At 35.7% G+C, this 10,248-nt stretch overlaps 1 long non-coding RNA gene across 1 annotated transcript; it reads right to left on the bottom strand.

Annotated features, from left to right (window-relative positions):
• Nucleotides 1–8,563: 8,563 nt before the first annotated feature.
• Nucleotides 8,564–9,829, bottom strand: LOC144703206 (uncharacterized). Its single transcript, XR_013581499.1, has 2 exons — nucleotides 9,540–9,829; nucleotides 8,564–8,824 (listed from the first exon to the last, which is right to left on the bottom strand). It is a non-coding gene; the product is annotated as an uncharacterized LOC144703206 (long non-coding RNA).
• Between the last annotated feature and the right edge of the window lie 419 nt (nucleotides 9,830–10,248).

The raw sequence follows: 10,248 nt of genomic DNA, 5'->3' as shown, positions 1-10,248 counted from the left end.
TATTTTCATGTAAAACATTTTTTCAACTTCTTTGGAAGTTCTGTGCCCATATCTTTGTTATTACAGTAGCATTTTCTTTTGTGGATGTCGTTTAATTTTGAAACATGACGGACTTTCTCAGCACATATTTTTTACATAAGTCATTTTTATGTTTCTCATAGAGTATGTAGTTTGGTAATTGATCAAAGTTAATTTTTGAAGCAACAACTATTTTTATATATTCTGGAGTAGAGATTGATGAAATAATAACTGAACCATTTATGATTTCCATGTATGGAGAGAAATTCATTTTGCGTGAGGTCAAGTATTTTTTTGGGAAACATGAAGTAATACCTCAGGTATATTATAGCTATGTATTAATTAATATTTTACAATGAGTACATACTTCAAGCTTATACTTGGGCCTTTCATTCTCACAAAATAGGAATTTGTTAACATGCTATGTATACCCTTTATTATATAAACATTATACATGTGCATGGTCCAATGTCATTAGGATTAAGCATCTCCATTTCAGTTGCATCCCAAATGAATCATACCTTAAATGGAACATACCTTAGGGCATTGGCATAAAATTTATTGTTTACAAAAAGAAGAATCATTGCATGCTTAGATTTTACAAAGTTGATGATTTTACAAAGTTGATGATATTTTAAAATAGAAGATCAATAATGAGCGATTTCAAGCAGTTGATCATAATGAATATGTACCATTTGGATTTCTCATGTTTTGTTGGTATCTTAAGTTTCCTGGATGCATTATCTGAAATACCTTGGATGCAGTGAAGACTATATTGGCAAATCCATGGATCCAATCAGAAAATTAGAACTTATTTAATAAATTATACGAGATAGATAATTTATTTTCTCTATAGAAAGAACCATGTACATAAGAAATTAAAAGGCACCTCAATTTTTAGAAGAATACAAAATGACAAAACTACATGCATTCACGTATCAACAATTAAAAAAATACCAATGCTAAAATATCTCCCCTTGGGACTATCTTCAAATTCTTTTAACCATGTACGAAAATATATTTTAAGCATTATTTGTAATCAAAACTCATAATGGTTTAATATACAGTTCACAGTCCATGGGCCACAAATAAATTAAATTTGGAAGACTGAACTGGTTTAGTGATGTAGCCCAGAAGCCCATTTTCTGAGGCCCATTAGCAAGTTGTGGCCCAAGAAGGAGATTCTTCTAAAACAGACAAGATCTGCAGAAATATACCTCGAGCCCCTCAAAATCCTCTGACAAGATTTTCCCTGACAAGATCTTCTGACAGAATCCTCTGCCAAATTCTTCTCCTGCCAGGCTCTTTGCTCAAACTTGTCAGATATGCATATCTTCTGTTTTGTCCCATCATGATCTTCTTGAGTCACACAAATATCTCTTGACAGCTTCTACAGGCCCCAAAATTTGCAGGATATCTCTGCTCAGGCCTGTCAGGCTGCTTATCCTCTGTTTTAGCTTGTCAGATTTGTTTTTCTCAATGTTTTGACTTGTCTTGTCATAGGTACAGTCATTATGGATGACCCTGCACTTCTTGTGGCCTATATAAGCCCCCCCATGTACCCTTGAATGAGCATTATTGAAATATATTGTCTTGTTGAAACTGTTGTTTCTCCCCTCTGAGTGTTCTCTTTGTTAGAGAGTGCTTGTGTGCTTGTGGATTCAAGTACAACCCTTGTGGACTCAAGGGTTGGATAGGCTAGTTTTGTGGATTCAGGACTTAGCTACTTCAAGTAGAGCAAGGCTTGTGGACTCAAGTTGTGTTCCTACATCGTTTGTGGGCTAAGGCAGCACCATTTAGGGACTTAAAAAATTGGAACCCGTCGTGAGATTTAAGAATCAAATTTGTGGGAAGCTATTTGAGTTAACGATCAAAAGTTCTTATCATGATATTAAGGTGATTTTATAAATAATTTTTTGTTGAATTTTTTTAGTCGTTCGTTTAAAAAATATTTGATCAGATTGTCAATTGAATCATTTAATCAGTTATTAAATATATATATATATATATTGCATACTTAAATTTTGTAAATCTGAGGTGTTAGAGATCAATTTCTATGTTTGTTTCAGGTATTTATTATTTTTCTTGAATACATATTGTTAACCTATGCTGATTTTATTTTTTAGCCTAAATTTATATTTGGGACTAACTGTTTGTGTATTCTTTTAAAACTGTCAACAGTCTCAATATTAAACTCCTGGGTTTAGTTAAGAATGGTTAATCTGATACCAAGAAATACATGATCTAGAGGAATCAAGAGAACACACAGAATTTATTCTTTATATGGCTTCTTCCCTAAACTTTGCACCCATTTAAAGTCTAGCTATATTATTATTCTAGTATGGAATCTGGACGAAGTGGATTCCATATTCATATTATTACACAGTATCAGAGTACTGAAGTGTACTCAACCAAACATTTTCTCTCAGTTGTACTCAAATTTATATTGAGACTGATGTATAATAAAATAAAAATGATTAATATAAATAAAATATTTCATAATATCTCAAAGCTGATTGGTCAAGATGGCTGACCCGCCAAGTGATAATAGACCTTGTTTTAACAATGTAGTGGATGAGTCTATAACCTTTTTCTGGTACTGTTGAATCTGATCATATATTATATTTATATGGCCCATTTGATAGATATAACATGGTTAAAGGAAAATACAGTTGTGAAACAAAAGTTTGGAACCAACCCTTGATACACACATGCCACAGGGAACTCAAACTTAGAGATGATTGATGTTGTCTTATAACGCTTGTATAAACACAAAGAATCCCTTCACCAGTTAACTCTTAAGCAGCAAAAGGTTTCTCGATATTATGTTTCATAAAGTTATCCACTTTTACATCTCAACACTTTTGGTTTTTATGGATAATGATTCACCCTTTCATTCTGACTACCTTTTTTAGGGTGATAGGGTAATTTTACAGTTATATCACTTGGAGAAAGGGTAAGTTTTTCCAGAACTTTGGTGTGAAGATAACATCCTTATTAGAAAAAGTGAACTGCATCATTTCGTGCAAGTGGATAACCTCCTTGGCAAAGACAATGCAAATGGCTTTGAAAAAGGGAGGATGCTTAGTATGGATGACATTAAAATCCTTTGAAATGAAATATACCAAGACTAAGATAGAATCATATCCTGCAGATTTGTTAGTCTTTCAACATAATCATTTGACACGTCATCCCATACATCAGCTGGTATGGGCAACAACTGAAGTAATCTTGACATGATGAGAATCAAAATCTTCTAGGATGGGACAAAGTACATGAATTATCATAATCTTTAACATTTTTTACTCATTTTCACATTAATAGACCTGTTGTGACACAAACTTTTAGGTCTTAAAGTAACCTTTTGGGCCCACTTTGGGACTATTATGTAACTCTATGAGAATACTAGAAATATGACAATGAAAGGGGTAAGAGTGAATCTCCTTCTTTGTAACATAAAATCCTGGCAGAGAGTAATGAAAGGGATTAGTTCCCACATAGCTTCCATAATGTTTTTCAGTAGGCTATCAAGATGTGTCTCAAACAGTATCTATACCCAATTGTCACACGGTCAAATCTCGAGCTAGGTTTTTTGCTCAGAATTGGCGTGTGCCGGCCACAGTGCTTGGAGCAGGACACTGAGCAGCCTTAATCTCTTACAGCGGAAGCTTTGCAGATTGCTTAAGATCGCTTAGAAGGGGTTAGAGGAGATGGTGGTGCTAGGCACCGTCGGTGAACAGGGTCATTGCATTTATATCATAAAGAGTACATCATCATTGGGGATAATTACATGGGGGAAGACGAGGGGTGATCCAACGAACGAGACGAGGCGCCTTGTGCCGAGGTAATGTCGTCACACCGCCTCGGGGCCGCCGCTCCCCACGCGCCCCCCCGCTCTGCCGCTACACAAGTGCGCCAGGCCGGGCGCTACGCGCCCGTGAGCCTGGCGATCACACACGCCACCCCTGCCTTGACGATCAAACACGCTGCCGGCACCCGTGTCGACACTCTAGCACGCAGTCTGCGCGATGCCACCACATTCGACACCCCTGAGCTGGACGCTGCACGCCCAGCATTACCCGTAGGGGCGCTACGTGCCCGCTATGCCGTCTCGACGCTCTCAGTGTGCCACATGCCTTAGTCTCCTGGCGGGATGTCTCCCAGCCCCGCACCCCGCACACGCAATGCGCGCGTTGCCCGCGCGGCCGCTGTGCAGCACCCTGCACAACTCCGCGCGCTGCAACCGCGGCACGCCGCCCGGCCTGCGCGACCCGCACCCATGCGCAGCGCTTCCCGCTCCCGCGCGCTGCGCTCGGCGCTGGCGGGTAGCGTTGGCGCCCACGCGTGGCGCTTGGCGTTGGCGCGCGACGCTTGGCACGCGCGCGCACACACCGTTCAGCCCGTGCACCCAGCACGCGCGGACCATACCTGATCTGTCCCGCCTTGGGTGCGAACGAGCACGTGCACAGTCTGCCGTGAATCACCACCGACAGTGGCAATGGCCTGAAAGATCAGGTATTGGGCATCGCTACCCATTATGACTCAATCCTCAAAATGTCGTGAGCCGAAATACAACGAACACGCCCTCCCAATAAGCACGCAGGCCTCTGGGCAGGGAATGCCGCCTAGTTAGGGGCCTAACACCAATGGATAGCATTGCATTCAGACAGGAATTGGGAGACAGTAATAATGGCTTGTTTCCTTCTCTCCTCCTTTTACCGGTGTGAAAAATGATTACTCTTTAGTTTATATAACATTTTTTGATACTTTTTTGGTATACCCTTGTGGATGAGAAGGAACTTTAGGCTGTTTACTTTTTTGATAATGAATTTTATAACCCAAAAGAGAATACACTTCTAGATAACTATGGCTATGACCATCAGCTCCGTCTCATAATATGATCTTCTCTATTTGTTCTTTGAAAGATGCATTGAAGAAGAAAATGGGGTGCCCTGTTTGCATAAGGTTCAACCATGAATGTGGCAGATGAACCTGTTTTGATGATAAAATATAAGTTGAAATTGAGTTATTCCAATAACAACATGATCAACATGCTTTTATTGAGCCGATCAAATGATCTATGTGCTCTCTCTAACCTGCTGAAGACCCCAGTTTTTGAGAAGCCTATAAATTATGCTTTTGAATCTTCATTTCCCTTAACAGAAAGTGATATTTTTAAATGCCAATTGATAAACGTAAACCTGGGGTTTTAACTAATATGTTTTTGATATTTCATAATTAATATTATGGCTCATAAAAGATGAGTAAGGAAGAATCTTCTCCACATGGAACGGTGAAAAATATTTGGATACTCTTTGAATGATTATAAAGAAGAAGAGAGGATATTTTTGAGAAATAACACAAAGAACAAGTATTGACAAAAGAAGTTGGTAGGTGATATTTATAAAGAGAACATAACTATTAATATGAAATATATAAAGTAGAAGATAGTGATGCAGAAAGAGAATGAGAAAGAAAACTACAAAAAAATATGGAATGAAGCCATTGATGATGATGATGATGATAATAATAAGGGAGATTTAAATATTTTTTAATATTTATAAATGGATACGTCTACTTGCATGCCAAAGTGGATACGACTAATTGAGAACTCTGATGTTAAGTGTGATGTGGTTAGGACAATTTGTGATGAGTGACCATGAGAGAAGTTTTACAGTAAGACTCCACCGATCCAAAGATGTTCGAAAAAAAGATATATCACATGATGTACTAATATTGTTTCATTATTAACATTTTTTGGAAAAAATGAACATCTTCAAGAAATTCATAATTTCAAAAAAAAACAATGTAAATGGATATCAGATGTGTATAATAATTTTAGGAAAAGTGGAAATAATGTAACACAGGGACCACTCATTCATTTTTGTGAACTTCTAGATGCATCAAACTAAGAATGTTAAGAATCCCATGATTCAGAACTCGTAGGATCATAGTCAAAGTACAAGTATGCAACGAGAAAACATCTTTGGTGTCTCAGGTCTATGGACCACTCACACAATTGTGTCATGAATCAACTTAATTAAAAGCTTTGTATAATCCCATTCAGGGATTCATGTGGATCTATTCAGTGAACCTTTTTCACTAAAGAACACCCCCTATCTATCCTTAGCATCTCGACACTTATGGCTAGGGGACCGGCCATAATCATCATATGAGTGAGGCTAGATAGGGTTATTCTATCCATATATTTTGATGTAATAAATATTCCTTGGAATAGGGATACTTAGAATACATGCTTTGAGACTAGTGATACCCAGATTATGATCTCATCATAATTCACTAAGCCCGATCAGGTATTCATGGACTTCATTATAAGCATCACATGTGTAGTATAATGAATATGCTATTTTAATGACCATGGATGGGAAATGGAATGTGTGATTGGCTTGCTGACCACCTATAATTCCATCAGGTGAGCTCTTATTCTTTACTACTTCTCCCAACTCACACTCTTTCGATAAGCCCATAAATGTAGGGAGTGAACTAAAAGATGGGTTTTCTAACATTCAGGTTTGATAATTATATATATAAATGGCTACCCTCAAAATTTCAGCTTGTTCGACCTTTTCAAGGTTTATATTTTGTATCATATGGGACATTTATTTTTTTAATCTCTTCAATGCTGCCACTGGATATTCTCCTCAATCATTGACCAAAAAATTTCACATGATTATTGATTATTTTTTCTCTTTTTGAACCGGTATCACCTATGTATTTAATGTGTTGTGTGGTGATGGGTTTTACTATGTGTCACGTCTATAACTGTTTTGATATCACCCAAAAACATCATGCCATGTGTCCCTATTCAAGATAAAAAAAAATATGTCATGATTGACGCATATCATACATGACATGGCAACGGGGTCTGCGAATGCCACATGAATACATTTCCCTTTTGGCCAACATAATCACGACATATATGTGTGATTATTTTACTGATCATTTTTCAAATAAAATCCAAACATCTTGGTCTATGAAATCACATTCATTGTGATTTAAATCAATATTTTTTGTTTCATTCATCCATGCCTCTGTGGGCATTAAACAATAACTCATCACCTAATGATTGGCCATTATGGCATCAAAATTTTATATGTCATAATAGCATATTTTCACAATGACTAGCTGAGATAATAATTGAAAATAATCATTGAGTGGTTGCCATTCTATTAACAAATGGCGATATATGGCAGAGCACATAAAACCAGCAAACCATTACATAATTCCAAAATTTAATATCACTCATAAAAATAGAAATAATATGTGTTCTGAACTAAATTTCAATGTTAATATAATCTTAGAAAATTATAGAAAATATATTATGATCAGAAATTCATTGTCTTTACAAATATGGATTAAAAAATACATGAAATACCAAAAATATAGAAAATTTAGAAGATCAACCTACCAACTAGAATTAATCATTTAAGTCTTGATGACATGCATATATAAACTTTAATTCAGATAAACATGTAAACTTCATGGTACTGATGTAATAATTATTGTGACATTAGTCTGGCACAATAAATTTTGTATATTTTCTTACTAATTTTATAGTTTCCATTTTATTGTGATGATATTTTGGATAAATAAAAAAGAATTTTCTATGCCCCCATCCAAACACCCAAATATTAAGTCTGTATTTGGGTAAATGTGTACTTCTTATATATTGACAGAAAAGGTTATCAGAGATCCTCTCAAGTTCCAACTTCATATTGCATATATTTTGCTTTGGCCTAGATGTGAACCAAAATAACAACGAAGAATATCATTGCAAATTTGGGTCATAGGATGTGAAATATATCATTCATGAGTAATTGGAAAGTGTTCCAGTTTTTTGAAAAACTGGAAAATATTATGTGTGTATGATGTTACCAAGATGAGACTTACATGTAGTTTTATTAGCATTATTAGGATCATATATGTTTGATAATATTTATATTGGAAGGTCTAATTTTAAGGAGATTGTAATTATTCAAGAAGCTCATTATTACTGGAATTCAAAATGGATTAATTATCATCATTTTATTTAACGCCTTATGTACCTCACAAAAGTGCCACAAGTCCATCTAAATGAGCAGAACTATACTTGTATAATCATCTTGAATATGACATGCGCTGGTAATTCTTGTATAATCATCTTGATCACATATATGTTAGGGCTTTGGTAGAGTTGAGAAAACCCAAACTTATGTATGGTGATCTAAGATCCACTAGCTAACAGATCCTAGATCTGAGAGGTATAAGTTACAACAGGCTAAGGCCAGAAGGACAAAAATGTAAATTCATAGGATTTTGGGTAAAAAAAGAAATCATAAAAAAACTTATTTTCCACCAACACTCTGTTGGATTAATATCCTATGAATGGTCTAAGAGAGGGGGTGAACTAGACTATTCCCTTACTCTTTTTACTTTTTGTATTATTATCCTCCTAATTTCTCTACCTATTTTCTAATGGTAAAGAAAGAAGAAGAGGGCACTCAAGATTTTTATACAGGTTAGGGCTAGTCCCTTACTCCTATCCTGGGATATCTAACCGGAGTTTTAATACGTCCCTGACCAAGTTTTTATAGCCCCCCAAGCTAAAAACAGCCTGGTAATAGGGATACACAGATATCTCCTGTCTAGAAATTGAAAAACAAAAATGACCTTGAGCCCCCTTAGCTTTTGAAGGTATCCACGCTTTCACTTCTTCTTCCAATGGACCACTCAAGTCCTTCTCAGCTGACCAACACTTCCTTTACTCAACGTAGTATCTCTATTCTCACAAGGGCTGAAAGACTGCCTTTGAAAATATTGAAAAACTTGTATTCAATTTTCCTGAAAGGTTAGCCCAAGAGTAAAAGTATTCCAGTATAACTTTTTCACTTCAATAAGAATATTTATCAAGCCTTATTATTAATTTTTTTAAAGAATAAGATTGATACTTCAAGAATACTACTTTCTTCAGATATCAGAACTCTTGAAATGAAGAGGATCGAACATCTGATTCCTCTCTCTCTATTGTCAATTTTATCAGGTAATCAAGATTTTTATTCAGATTTAAAACTCAGTTAAGAATAAGGTGACAATGCAAGAATAATATTTTCTTCAGATATCAGAACTCTGAAAAGAAGAGAATTGAAAATCTGATACCTCTCTCAGATTCGGAATTCAGCAGTCAAAAGAAATTAGAAATCCAATTCTCTTTTTCTTTCAATTAACAATTTCAGCAGGTAATTATAATTCATTCAGATTTTAAATTCTGCAATTGAAAAGAAAAAAATCAACCTTGATCTCTTTCTATCTTGATCAACAATTTCAGCAGGAAAGAGACATACAAAAGAACACGTAATATTGATAGAGATGTAAAAAATCACAGGCGAGAGAAAGAAACACCAGAAATCACCAATCAGAGAAAGATGTTCAAAATTGCAAACCTAATTTTGATTTTCAGGATTTCAAATATTCAATCTCGCCAAAATCTTGAATCATCAATGATTTTAAATTGCTGTTCTTACCGAGATTTCTGAGGTCGTTTAAAACTGTCACACTTACCAAGGCTGCCAATGTTGCTTAGAACCTTCACCCAAGATCTTCAGGATTGCCAAGATTTAATCAACATCAAAGATCGCTAAGATTGATCTGAGTCGCCGCACATGGATTTCCACGTTTGCCCAAGAATCTGAGTTGCTGCACACGATTGCCAACTTTGCCCAGGAATGCTCAAGAATCTGAGTCGTTCCACAAGATTTCCAAGTTTGCCAAAGAATCGCCAAATATTCCAAAAATGCTCAAGAATCCTCTTCTCTATCTCTCGCTACCTAAAAACCAGACTAACCACCACCCCTTTTTTATTTATTTATTTATTTTATTTTATATATTTCTATTTCGTGCCTACTTCTATATTTTTCTAAAATATCCCTGCAACTCTTACCATAACAGTAATTTTTCATTGATGGTAAACTAGACACAAAAATTCAAACTTATGCATTTTAAAAACTAAACTGTATTTTTATTTCTCCTTTACCCTACACCTAAATCTTGACTCTTCACTATGTTTGAAATTCATAAAAATTCATAATCAAAAATCTTCACACTCCCCCTCAAGATATAGAATATATATTATTCATTCCCACTTTGTAAATGATCGTTTAGAGGGTAGGGCTATGGAGACATTTGGATAAAAAAAAAAGTGCATTAATTAATGTCATTAGTTTATAGTTTTTC

Source organism: Wolffia australiana, chromosome 5, assembly GCF_029677425.1.
Source record: "Wolffia australiana isolate 7733 chromosome 5, ASM2967742v1".
Taxonomy (NCBI): Eukaryota; Viridiplantae; Streptophyta; class Magnoliopsida; order Alismatales; family Araceae; genus Wolffia; species Wolffia australiana.
The sequence above is the reverse complement of the archived record's forward strand: the minus strand, read 5'-3'. Positions and strand labels throughout refer to the sequence as shown.